At 41.5% G+C, this 13,681-nt stretch overlaps 1 long non-coding RNA gene across 1 annotated transcript; it reads right to left on the reverse strand.

The window, feature by feature from the left end:
* Window positions 1–1,681: 1,681 nt before the first annotated feature.
* LOC306797738 lies at window positions 1,682–4,072 on the reverse strand. The gene is made up of 4 exons (XR_013773143.1): window positions 3,956–4,072; window positions 2,892–3,017; window positions 2,286–2,433; window positions 1,682–1,753 (listed from the first exon to the last, which is right to left on the reverse strand). It is a non-coding gene; the product is annotated as an uncharacterized lncRNA (long non-coding RNA).
* Between the last annotated feature and the right edge of the window lie 9,609 nt (window positions 4,073–13,681).

Consider the following 13,681-nt stretch of genomic DNA (forward strand, 5'->3'; position numbering starts at 1 on the left):
AACAATATTGTCTTTCAATTTCAACACTTGAATAGTAGACAGCAGGGGGTCAACATCCTTATAATCTCTACTTCATGCCATTTTAAACCCAAAGACACATACTAAAGTTCCGTCCTAATACTCAGTCAAAACAAAAAGAAATGCAAATATGTGTCTGCATGGCGCTATGTGGCAGTAACAACAATAAACTAAAATTATAATACACCTAAAGCGCAGGACCAGCAGTGGATAGTTCAGCTGTAATATACAAAGTATATACAAATAATAAACTTGTTAAACATCTAACACTTAAGGGTGTTGACCAATTTGGTCAACTCATACCATCGGCATTTGGTCAAGTTGGTGACATTTCAGTCCCTCATGAAAATCCAGTCAAGACCATAGGCGTGGTTTAGATATGGCAGGCTACTTCAGCAAACTGTTCTTTAAGGCCTGAACCCGGGTAGAGCACTGGGTACCAAGGTTCATGAACACCTTTTGAATTACTTAAAAAATGTGTACCGTAAGTCCTTCGGATAGTCCAGGTTAAGAGCCTGGATGAGCCCAAACAAAAGGGCAAATGCGGTTGGGAAGTCGCATACATCCTCCAGGACAATCCGTTCCTCAATAACCAGGGCGATGCTTATTGTTGTTGGACTTGAGCGGACCACCCCAACGCCATCTTCAACAACTGAATATTCCAAGTTCAACTCCCTTGACGCAAAATTCCTCCGGGTCTGTATTTTAAAGAAAAACAAGCATAGAGAGACTTTCATAAATATTCACCCCCTCTTTAAAATTCTCTTTTTTTTCGTTCCCATTCTGTAACAATACATTTGAAAAGTCAAAATACATTTTTGGTTGGTAAATTTTCTGCAGATTTTAAAAACAAAAATATACCACTGTCATACCATATTCACCCCCTACACATTTGTATTATAGTATTTTAATATTTAAATATTCATACTCTGAATGTCGTGTCTTGTCATTAAATAAATAAATAAATAGATAGAGCAGAATACAGGGAAACATTTGCTCACTGTACAGGCTTCCTTCGATTCAATAAGTGACAAAAACCTGAAGGAACTGGAGCAAATCTGCCATAAAACAATGGACAAAATCACTCCAAATCTGCCAGATTCTTACTCTAAAGACATGTAGCAGCAAAGGGTGCTAATGTTGTGTAGGGACTTTTTTAGTTTTACTTTCTTAAAAAGATTAGCTAACCAAAAAGGTATTTTGACTTTGAAAATGCACTGACAGAGAATGACTTTACAATTAAAAACACTCAAATATGTACATGCATCATTTTTAAGTCAGACAAATCTTCAACAGGTCTAAATACTTTCTGAATGCACTGTATACGAGGTCTCAAAACCCATGACTAATTTTGGCTTGGAATTATAAATGTTACCAGTAAATTTGAAGGAGAATTGCTGTTACAAAATGCATGTGATGCAGGCACCACACTCACATGTAACCTTGATGCTACAGTAATATTGCCAGTATTGGCGATATCACATGAAATGAAATGTTAAAAACTGTAAAGTTACACTTATTAAACTATTTAGGTGGAATAACAAAGTAACAGTGAAGTAGAAATGAGGGTTTGATGAAAGTTTGCATTCGTGTTTTCTTGCTCAATGTGCAACCTAAATGACATTGACACATTAGTCTTACCAGATATTTCTTCAGAAAGCTGTCCGGCTTCGCCATCAAAGAACGGTAGACCCCATAGAGCTGTAGAGTTTCTGTGGGCAAGCACATCAGTTGTCTGAAAGATACAAAATGAAGATTAAAAATGTATATATTCATAATAATTAAAATTCAAAAAATTCAATGCAAACTATAGAAGACAAAGGCATTTGGCAAACTGCTTCCAGCATTGTCGCATGCATTTCAGGTTGGCTGTATTCACTAACTAAATTAACCTATATTTTACCACTGTATATATGGGCATCATGTTTTTGGACACAGCTTAAGGGTGAAAACACAGTAACGCTCTCTTGCTTTTCATCTCCGAAATCACCAATTTGAAATGTCAATTAAGTCAAACAATACAATACACCTGTGAACATTAACGTGTCTTCATATTTATTTTGTAAGACAAACTGGAATATTAAAGGGTGATCTGATGGTAAATGCTCTGCTCCAATGTTATGGTTTGCATAGTTTCATAATTGATGTCTTGTGTCGGACTAAATAATTGTGAAAATGCCCCTCGTCTGTCCCCCAGTTTTTGGTCCCAGTTCAAATCTAATTGAGGACCCCTGCTATACCACATGCACTTCCTACTTATTGATTACCTGTTCATCAAAGGTGTCTAGAAGGATCCTCATGTCCTTTCCAATGTTCCGCGGCGTGATCTGTACAGCTTAATAAGCTGCGATGAGTGTGCATCCAATGATGACAGGAAGATCTTCTTCAGGTCCACTCGAGTAATTCTGTAGAACTCTGCACAAAACAGTTTGCATGTAAAGAAACAATGATGCAAGTTTATGTTCAATTGTACAATTGTCCAAAGGCATTAGATACATGCTGCTTTCTATTTCAGAACAACCAACAGTAGCCTGTGGATCATTGCACTCTGCAGGCAATTCTTCATCTGCTTCTGGTAGATCAGTTGGAGTTGTTGGAAATATTACAGATTATCTAAAATAATTAACACTGTAAGATTTGTACTTACCGGATTTGTTACCGGCTTACATGACTACTGAAGGACATTACTTGTAAATTCACAGTTTTTGAATAGACAACAGTCACATGCTGCTTCAAATGAGCCCTGAGATGGCCTATGCATTTTTCTGGAGCACAGAGGACCTTACAGTCACACAATTCACAACAAAATGTGACCTGCACTTTAGGTTTACCAGACTGTTTATGTACTCTTGAAAGGTGGGATTTTAACGCACCAGTTGTCTTGAAAGTTCAGGTGCAGGCTGTATACAGGCACGGGAGTGGTTAGAGTCACGCCTGGTAATGTCTGTAATGCTTTCAGAGGACATCTTGACTGGGGTGGAAAAACTTGCATCCAAATCCTATGAAGGAAAGATAAGAACATGTTAACAATGTGCATAGTTGTCAAAACTCCATGCAAACCTAACAGCTTCACATCCCCTTATTTTCAAAGTTGCTCAAAGATGGGAAATATTTATTGCCAAGGAGTAATGGTACATTTTTTACTAAAACAGAAAAGCAGTTTGCCATGATTTATTAAATGTACACTGTGAACTGAGAATGTAAAAGATGATTCCACTAACCTCTAACTATGTTTACCTTAAGTGTGTAAAGGAGCAAGTCATTAAAATGGTTTTATCATAATGACAAACAATACTATGAGTGATGGAAGGAAGGGGGTGACCATGAAAAGCAACAGAACCTTCATCCCCCCTTTTGCTGAGTATTTTTAAATGAGTATTCATGCATATTTGTTTTGTATCATCAGGGGAGGAAAGGCATAGGTCAAGGAGTCTTACGAGTAACACAAATAAATTGGGTGCACAAAAGAACGGCGTGTTGCTTTATGCCTACTTCATTACCTGGAAGGTATCGAGTGCACCTCAATGGTACACGCGCGCGAGTAACTTAAACTAGCATGCTAAAGCCCTCGTGTTTCAACGCCACCAACACTAACGAACGGCGAAGCACTTTGCAGCAACATGTCAGCTAGCTAACAGAAACCAACCAATGTAACGTTAGCATACGGCGCTATAACATTGTGCACGTGCATACAACGTAGTAGCTTTAGTTAGCTAGTACAGACGTTAACTTTAATATGTGCAAATTCACTCGACCATGCAAAACCGCAAGCCGCGGGTCATTATCGTTAAATTACACATGACATTATGAACACGTGAAAAATAGGGTGGGGTCCGTCACATTGTAAACTTCTTAATGTTAACTTTTGCATTAAAAAAAGAACATGTTCGCTGACCAGCCCGTTAGCAAACACACTCCAGAACATACACAGCCTTACCTTGTTAATTTGTGATCAAGGTAGACAGCATGCTGCAGCAACACTTGAGCTGACGTGGACCAGCGTGGACTTGCTAACGTTATCTCTAACCGAAGGCACTGGTGTAGCGCAGTGACGTTATTTTTCCCTCTCTTCTTCTTCTTCTTCTGCTCCTACTGCTGCTGCTTCTTCTTCTTCTTCTCCTGAATTTGTGGCGGTTGGTTTTTTTTTTTTTTCTTGATTGAACTTTATTGAACATTGTCAACAGACATTCAGCAGATCATGCACATTCTTACACATATAAGATTTAGGTATAAAAAGTAAATGTCAATCAAATAAAATCTAAACAAATAAGGTATTTAAACATAATGGTATCTTAACAGGGGCTAAAGAAAATAATGTTTTATTTATTTTATTTTATTATTTAAAATATATAATTATAGTGTATATATATATATATATATATATATATATACACACATACATACATATATGTACATGTATATATTTACTAAAATCTACCCATGCACAGTGGCCTTAGTTACCTCAGCAGATGCCCAAACCACTATGCTGAGTTTTCTCGACTTAAAAGTTTCAGTGGACTGCACTCCTTATTAGTAAAGTTGACATTTTGAGTTAGCTCAACTTTTTCCAAAGGGATTTGTTGACTCAACTTTAAAAAAGGTGTTAGTACAACAAATTTGAAGTTGGGCTTTTTAGAGTGCAGGACGAGTTAACTGAACTTTGTGTGTAATATCAGCGGAGCGCCTCTTTAATGATGGAATACCGAAGTGGATTGCAACCCTGGTTATTGTTGTCCATTACACATGTGGTTTTTACTGCTATGACAAGTCAAGATGTCTGCTCTAAAAAATGTCTGTGTGCATGTTGGCTAACTGACGGGGATTATACTTCTGCTGAATGGAACCATCATTAAAGTTATTAGTTCCACATGTGCTTTTTCTGCTATAACATGTCAAAATGCCATGAAAAGAGCTAATGTCAAACGTTTGCTGGTTTCACCTTCTCAGAGATGAATATTTGTCTGCTTTCCGTCATTTCATGACATTTAATAAAGATGTGAGCATCAAATTTTCTGACAGTTCCTCAAATCAGGCAAAATTCAATTCTCCTCAATTACCACTTAGTTAATTGCTTCAGCAAAGTCAAATCTTCTTTTGGTTTGTAGTGTTTCAGACTGAAGCCCAGAGTTCATTCCGCTGGCTGCAGCTCTCACTTCATGTTTGTAAAACTGAAAAAACATGGATGACAGTTATTTCCATCAGCATATTTTCATATATTCCATTGTTTTCAGGTTTCCCAGTCTTTAGGAAACTACACTGTCCAATATGCAGCCGACACAAAGCAATGTGCTGCATGGCAGCGCTTCAAATTAATGGTGGCTCTTTATGGCCATTTGTATTTTCTCTGTGTCCGAGCTCGGCTGGGGCCGGGCCGGTAGTTGACAGCAGATGATCCCTTCTTTAATGAGATTTTTATTTTCCTCTCCCTTCTCTGTCTCGCTTCATGGCGCAACAAGGGAATCATCTAAGGCAGATAGGAGCCCTGAACCATGAAGAGAAAAAAGCTTGGACACGGACAGGACACCAGCACGGAGACAGACAGTCAGGGAGGAAGGAGGGACGGAGGGGGAGGATGAAAGGAGGGATGGAGGAGATGGGGAGACAGAAAGGGAGAAATTAGTCATTGTCGTACACTGACAGATGCCCAACTCCTCTCCTCTCGACTCAACTAGTTGTCAGTCAAATTGCTGATGTTCATTTCAGATATGAATAGCAACCCTAAGTGATCGTTTGTGCTGGTAGCTGACAAATCAGCCTAAAACACAATTTGCTGTTCATGGATGTGATGTGTTGGATGTCACATTGAAGGGATCATGACGATGCATAATTGATGTTTATTTCCGCACTTTGTAATTGTCGTCGTCTGTCATGTACGGTACATTTCAGCCCTCTGGCGGTTGTCAAGGTGATGTTCATAATTCATCAGAATTGATTTCGAGCAAGATCTTAGATTTAATACATGTCACGCTCTATTCATCCATCATATCCAGATTGGGTTTACAGCTTATGTGCTTGGACCATATTTACATTCATCCAATCATCCTTTATACCTGCTGTTCAGGTTAATGAAGGGCTGGAGCCAATCACAGCAGGCTTTAGGTAGAGACTGACAATAACAGACAAACACATTCACACTTATGCGCAAAGTCAGATGCTATTCACTGAATGCATAGCTGGTATACACCTTGTGTTTGATTCAACCTTACAGATTGTTTTTTTTGCTTGTCCCACACCCTTGAGTTATTTTATGTTCTCTTTTATTCTGTATTTTGGGTGGAGCTAGTCAACGTTTTAGCCATGCTCGTAGCCTGGCTCTAGGGATGGCACTGTTGGTTTGTCAGATTGCCACGCAGTTTCACGTTCCCCAGAAGGTGGACCTTGAGGACTTTTGTGATCCCCGGACTTTTGATTTATTCATCAGGTCGTGTTTTTAAGTCGTCCAATACTTTGGTTGTGACCGAATACCTCCAAAACTCTCTGCCTTGTTTGTACTTTGTGTTTAGTGTTAATTAGCAAATATTAGCAATATTAATAATATGTTAAACTACAATTGTGAACATGGTTAACATTATCATCAGCATGTTGCCGTTGTCGTTCTGAGCATGATAACATGCTAAAGTTAGCATTTATCTCCAAGGGCCACTATTTGTTAGTACAGCCTCAGAGCTGCGAGCATGGCTGTAGCTTCATCATTTTCATGTATTTTCTCTCTGTTAATAGCTCCTATGAATCTATATTTTACCATAATGCATAATGCACTTTAGATATACATTTAACCACTAATATATCCCTGTGTGCCTCTGACTACTTATCAGGCATACTTGCATAAAATACTCTGATCTTCAGAGCCTCTCGGGTTCATATACAAATTAATTTCATGCATTTCCCTCAGAGTGTAAGAGTCTATCTAATTGGAATCTAATTACCCAGAATGCATGTTAACACCAGATGTATAGGGGTCATTTATTTTCTCATTAATCCAGCTCCATCTATCTAACCACCATCTAGCCATACAGCCAGACAACCCCCTCCGTCCATTGTGACTGATGACTTCTGCTCAGCGCCAACAAATCATAATGAGCCCATCTGACAACCTTTATGGCGCCTTTTAGCCCGGAAGCAAAAGCACAATGGGAAGTCTCTCAATGGAAAAGTGAGTAAATTCACTGCAAATTACTTTCTTTATTATTTGCGAGACAAAGTCTGGAGACAGTGGGAGGGGTGGAAGAGGGATGGTAAGAATATGATGATATACAGGTAGAGGGATTGCATAATGGCGTGGTGGTAACCACATCCTCGCCACTGTTACAATCCTACTGTTTGTGTGTGTGCTTGCATTGTAGCATTGGGGTCTGACTTTCAGCCTGCTTCCTTACAAAAGCCTCCCAGATCATTCCTTTGTTCTTTCTCTTTTCCTCCTCTCTCGCTCGCTCGCTCGCTCAGCGTAGCTTCCTCAGAGAGAGAGGTTGATATATGACATCTGTTTGACTGGAATTGGATTGTGGACATCCCTAGTGGCACATGGAAACGCATCTATGGTATTTTCGCCATGCGTTGTGCATCTGTATTGAGGGATGGGGCTGTAGAGGGGGAGGTTTGGATTGAAAAAGAAATAACAAAACAATCACTCATGAAAGGAAAAACTCACTTGTTCACAGCTGAAATGGCTCTCTGAACTATTAGCAATCCCAGAAAGGGAAGGATGGAGAGGAGGAAACCAGAGAAATATGGAAGGAGACTGTGAGAGAATCACTTAATGAGAAATGGCGGGAAAGTGGGGCTATAAAGAGAAAGGAAGGCCAACATCAAGCCTTGTTAAACTGACATGCTGCTGCCAGAAAGCTTATTGCCTTGTTTCCATCTGAGTGATAGACTGTCTTAAACTCGTGTCTTCCTTCAATACCCACTTTGACTCTGTTTCCTGCCTAAATGTAGGTTACATCCACTGATAGGAGAGGAATTAGGCACTTTGGCAGCTTTCTGTTAAAGCCACTAAAGAGAAGGGATTTCCTTTGTCACGGTGAAGTTATTGACCCCTTTTACCCGCTGTCTCTTGAATGTTAAGTCAGAATACAGAGGATGATCTGACCATATGCCTTGAAAGCCTTATTGATGGGACAAGTGGCTTGGCTTCCTCACAGCGAGGCTGATATATGACATCTGGTTAACTGGAACTGGATTGTGCACATAAGGGGAATTCAGGGAAGACGAGCATTGGCTGCTGCTAAGAGAATTTTACATTTTTTTCTGTGCAGCAATGTGCTTCACCTCCCGCTTCTGAAGGATCATTCCATTTCATTACAACTTGGGCCTTATTTTGGCCGTAATGTTCTGTCAGTTATGATAACATCAGCAGCACTTAAGTAATTGTTGAGATCTGGCAACACAGTGACATTGCTACAAGGAAGTCCGACAAGAAACATGCACAGTCAGATGATAATACAAGTCTTAACAAGTTGTAGTTTATTGCCCTTTTGACTTTCTTTTATCGCCAAATTTTCAGATCGCACCAATTATGTTCTTATTACCGATAGGAATGATTGGGAACCAATGATGAAAACCAGAGACCGTCTTGAGATGGGATCACACACACCACGACTCTAAATCGATTTGGGGTGTAAAGTGTGTGTGTGTGTGTGTGTGTGTGTGTGTGTGTGATGGTCCAGTTAACACATCTTGTAGGCTATACCACATGTGAAGTCTCCTCTGGATTAAAATGAAAGCTTCATTTAAAATTAGTCATCCATCTACTGGTTGGATGACTGGCTCAGAGGCAAAGCTTGAGTCTGGGCGACTGGTGTTTGTGTGCAGACACACTGTGTTGAAGATATGGAGTGATGGTTCGTGGGTGCTATCTCATTTTCCATTTAATATCCCCAACTTAAATCCCCCTCCCCCCCCCCCGCCCCCCAATGTTCATCCTTAAACAGTGTCTGCATTATGCATGGCCCAGAAAGTGTATCATAGTAGATATGAAATATGCATGAGCCCTTGTGCTTTGGCTTCCCTCCCCATCTCCTCATTCTTTCCCCCCCAAAGCAAGAGATCGTTTTGTGTTGTCTGATTGTGTTAGAGGCTAGGATCAATGAATTAGTCGTGTGTGTGTGTGTGTGTGTGTGTGTGAGAGAGACTGTGTCGGTGTTTCTGTGTGGTATTTCCTTCAAATGGCAGCAGAAATGAAAAGAAAGAAAGATAGATTTGCAGAGTGGATGGTGGTGACAGAGTGAAGTACAGGATGAAAGAGTGAAAAGAAAATGGATACAGACTCAAATGTCGGCGTACGATTCAAAGGAGGACGAAGGAACCAAAGAGCAAAGTAGGAAGAAAGAGAGAGGGTAAAACAAGGGCAACGGATCATCAAACAGAAGGAGACTCTTCTGGGGACTGTCAATAGAAGCAATATCCACTGATTGATTGTGTCACTGTGTCACACACAGCTGATCCCTGGAGACCTTGTGTGTGTGGGGGTGTGTGTTTGTGTGTGCGGAGGGAAGGGATGGGCGGGGGCTCAGGGCCTCAGCTGTTGTCAGAACAGGGGGCCACGCGCCTGTTTTGGAAACGCTCCAGAAATCCCATATTGTGAAGCCACAGTCGCCACAAAGGGAGCGCCTCTATTTTGTGGGAATTTTTTTTTTGCTCCTCCACCCTGTTCCCAATTTACCATTGTATTTGTTTGGGGCGCACGAGAGAGCAAGGCGATGGCTTTTTAATGAGACAGGAGAGCAAAGCGCGTGTGTGTGTGTGTGTGCGTGTGTGTGTGTGTGTATGTATGTGAGGGGTTTAGTTTAGGGTTGTTACGCTTGGAACCGGTTATCGAGGGAGGTTTCCACCAGTTTTTCCCCCTCTGAGTTGTGAGGACTCTTCGTTAGGGTTTGCATGGCAAGAGGCTTTCAGCCACAGTTCATCAATGTGGCGGTGAGGATAAACATCTCTCCCACACAGACCCACAGCTGTACACACACACACACACACACACACACAGACAACCTTTTAACAAACCTTTTAACTTCTGTGGTTAGACGATGAATTACTGCTTGAGATTGCGTCACAGGCATTTTTCAAAAAGTGGTGACTATCTGTGCGCACACATACACAAATATGACCCCACACGCAGATAATCCAAACAGGTCAGGGTTCACTCAGGTCATGGCCTAATCAGACATGGCTGGGTTAGTGTGGCTGTGTCTGATTTCATCATACCGTCTTTGTCTGTGATGAGACGGTGTGTTTAATTCTCAACATGAAAACATGCTGCAGATGGACAGTCTGCAATCACAGACCGTGGTTGATTACTCAGCTAAGTACGTGTACATGGAGATGTGTGTGTGTGTGAGTGTCCGGGAGGCTTTGGGACTCCCGCTGAGGCGTTCCCGGCGATAGTTGATAATGTGATGAACCTGACCGGAATCTGATTCACCAGGCCATTGACATTTTAGACATTTAAAAAAAAAGAATAAACTTTCTGGCTCAAGGACCGTTTGGATTTGTTCAACTTCTCACAGTTTCTGTAGCTGGTTGGCCAGTTTGCTTCCTCTTCCCTCTACCCAAATAACACAAAATAAATTCACACTTTTAAATGGATTGATAGTGGTAAACCATAGTCCCAAATATCATCTTTGCTGTGGCGCTTTTGTTTTGCACGACCCAGTGAGTCCAACGTTGTGTGCCAGAGGAGTGACACAGAGAAGCACTTTAGATTTATTTCCTCCATTTTCCTTTGAAATAAATATCCTTCAAATGTAAATGCATTTCTTTACACCGACCACCAGCACCTGGACAGTGCTGTATAAAATAACATGTCAAGCTGAAGTTTATTGTCACTATGTCCTTATTATAATGTCTGCAGAGCTCTTTATTCTCACCTCTTGCACCCTTCATCACTCATTCTCATTAAAAAGAAAAGATGCTTACACGACAGTTATTTTTTTAACAGACTTATTTTTTGATGTACTGTCTTCCTGTTTGGTTTGACTGACAGCTCTGACCACGATGCACAGTTTATTAGCTGGTGTGTACTCTGCTGGACCAGACAGTTAATGATGACACAGTGACTAACTAGGGAGACGATGAAAGTGTGTGTGGGAGTGTGTGTGAATAATTGTGTGTGTGTGTGTGTGTGTGTCCACTCTTCCCCAGAGATTTAAGATCTATTGAGGGGATGAGGGGGGGGGGGGGGGGGGGAGCAGATTGGAAGATGAGACGGGGAAAGAGAAGAAGGGATTAAAAAAGATACAGAGGAAACAAGAAAGCTTATGAACTTAATGGCTTGATCTTCCATTGCCTTGAGCTGTGTGTGGGGGTGCTTTTTCACTATAGGAATTTTCATGGGCTTTACTTGTGCAAGTGAAGCAGCTGGGCGTTGTGAAATCCAAGCCTTCCTCTCAGTAGATTGTCTCCCAAGAGGTCACTGAGGACGTTAACTCCCGTAGGCCTGCTCGTCGCTCTGTGTGTGTTTGTGCGTGGTGTTAAATGGGGATTGGCTGTTGGGTTATTGTCAAAGTGGCAGACAGCATCTCTTCTCTTCTTGCCATTGCTCCTCTCCTTCCTTTTTGTCTCCTTGCTTTTCCATTCCTCTCTCCTCCATTCCTCTTCTCGGCCCACGAGAAGCTCAAACGGATCAGAAACCGCTGTGAAAATGATTCTGTCTAACGAGGGCCAATCTTGGCTCCTCAGTGAGATGCGGTGTGATGCCTCAGACTTGGCTTTTCACAAAGAAAAGCACCCTGCCTCGAAAATCCCCTCAAAGCGTGCACTGTTGTTTTAACCCTGGTCCCTTTGTTTGTATGTGTGTGCGTGTCGTCTCTATAGGGTTACCAACATGCAATGGATACCACAGTCTCTGCCAAAAGGCCGACTGCCAGGCCAGGGAGAAGAGAAGAGCGGGTGCAGCCACCCTCTCCTCATCCCTCCCTATTTTAGTCTCTTGACTTAGCTCCCGGCCACACAGTCCATTTATTATCCTCTCTCCTTCCTCATCCCTTTGTTTTTATTCTCCTCTAAACAAAAGCAAAAAAAAGTTCAATCTGCCTCCCTCTTCTTATTATTCTTCTCCTCTCTCTTTTTTATTCCCCTCCATCTTTCTCTCTCTTTCTACATTGCTCTTGGCTGAAGCTCAGCTCGTGGTCTTCAGCCTCACCGCTCCTCTCATCGCACACCGCACTGTCTGAGGGAGAGAGAAACTAAGCCAAGCCAATAAGCTGAGGGAACTGACAGCCAGAAACCATGAGATGATGGGTTCACTGCTGAGCTGGGTGGACATACCGGGTCACAAGACAAATTCCAGGCCTCTTTGTGGCTACATGTGAGAAGCGTGGCCCTGAAGGGCGTCGAGGAGGCGCACTCCAAGACTTCACTGATTTCATGAAGCAGAGATTTCAGAAAGATACAATTTTTGCCAGGTTGTCTTCCATTCTTGCAAGAAGTTTTTCTCTTATAATGCAGATTGTACTTTTCCTGCTGATCATTCCTTCTGTCTGTATTCTGCCCATTTTCAACACAATTGACTGAATAACTGCAGCTCTTTGTGCGACAACTACTTGCTTTTTGTAGCCGGCTCGCTCTTTGTTCCTCCGTAAGACGACTAAAGCGACCTTGTTTCGCACGGGTAGGCATGGCAACCAATGCTGTTTGTAGCTCTTTTATTCTTTCCTTTACATTTACATAGGCTCCATTAAGCTTATGTTCTGAGCAGCATCTGGCTGTTCAGGGAAAGCTATTTTCTACGGTGTACAGGCATGGAAATGGTTTCCAAAACTGTCTTTTATGTTTCATCGGGGTACGCACCGCATTAGGTCGTTGTGCTGGGGTCTGATTCTCGAAAAATCCTTCCCATTTGTATGCATCCAATAAATTAAGAACAATAGAAAAAGCTCATCTCGGGTTAGATTTTGGACAAATATATAAATTTGCATATTAACGAGGGGAAAACGCATTTATTTTCTTTCACACTTTTTTAGACATGCATTCTTTCAGCTTATTTACTCAAACAAGCATCATGAACATTGTTTTGTGTCTATCTGATCTGTGTAAATCCAGTATTGCCTCTCAACCAACTCAACCGAGCATGGTTACATATGCAGTAACCTGAGACTTATATAACAGTTGTGTTTAATATGAACATGTTGGAACACCTCTTGCTGTACATGTTGTCACAACAATGCGTCATTGTGTGCTTTCCTCTTGCATACTGTATATACAAATGTATGCAATCATAAAATACAGAATCGGCTGCTGCGGCTCTTTTTCAAAACAATCATCTTGTATTCTTGCAGTGTTTTTGGCCGCCTCAGCTCTGCTCTCTGTATGCCTGTGGCCCCTCTCTTCCCTCTCTCCGTGGGGCCGTGGGATTGATTGATACCTTCATTTGTTCCTGAAGGGAAGAGGGGGATAAGTCCATGACTCTGTGTGTGGCTGGAGGGGCGAGGGGGAGGTTTTTTTTCTTTTCTTTTCTTTCCATCCCTTTTCCTGGACGCACCTCAGGCCCTCTTCATGCACATTTTGTTTTTAGCAGTGACAAATGACCTCATTTTTTTGAAAAGCATTTAGGTCATTAGGAAAGTGAGGTGTGGGGACTTTTCTTTGTCGCAAGAGAGCTCTTGCGTGTAGTCAGGTGGTGCCTGGTTATTTCTGCTATTTTCTTTGGTACAAATGGTACCGATTTTGC

Source organism: Melanostigma gelatinosum, assembly GCF_949748355.1.
Source record: "Melanostigma gelatinosum genome assembly, chromosome: 3".
NCBI lineage: Eukaryota > Metazoa > Chordata > Actinopteri > Perciformes > Zoarcidae > Melanostigma > Melanostigma gelatinosum.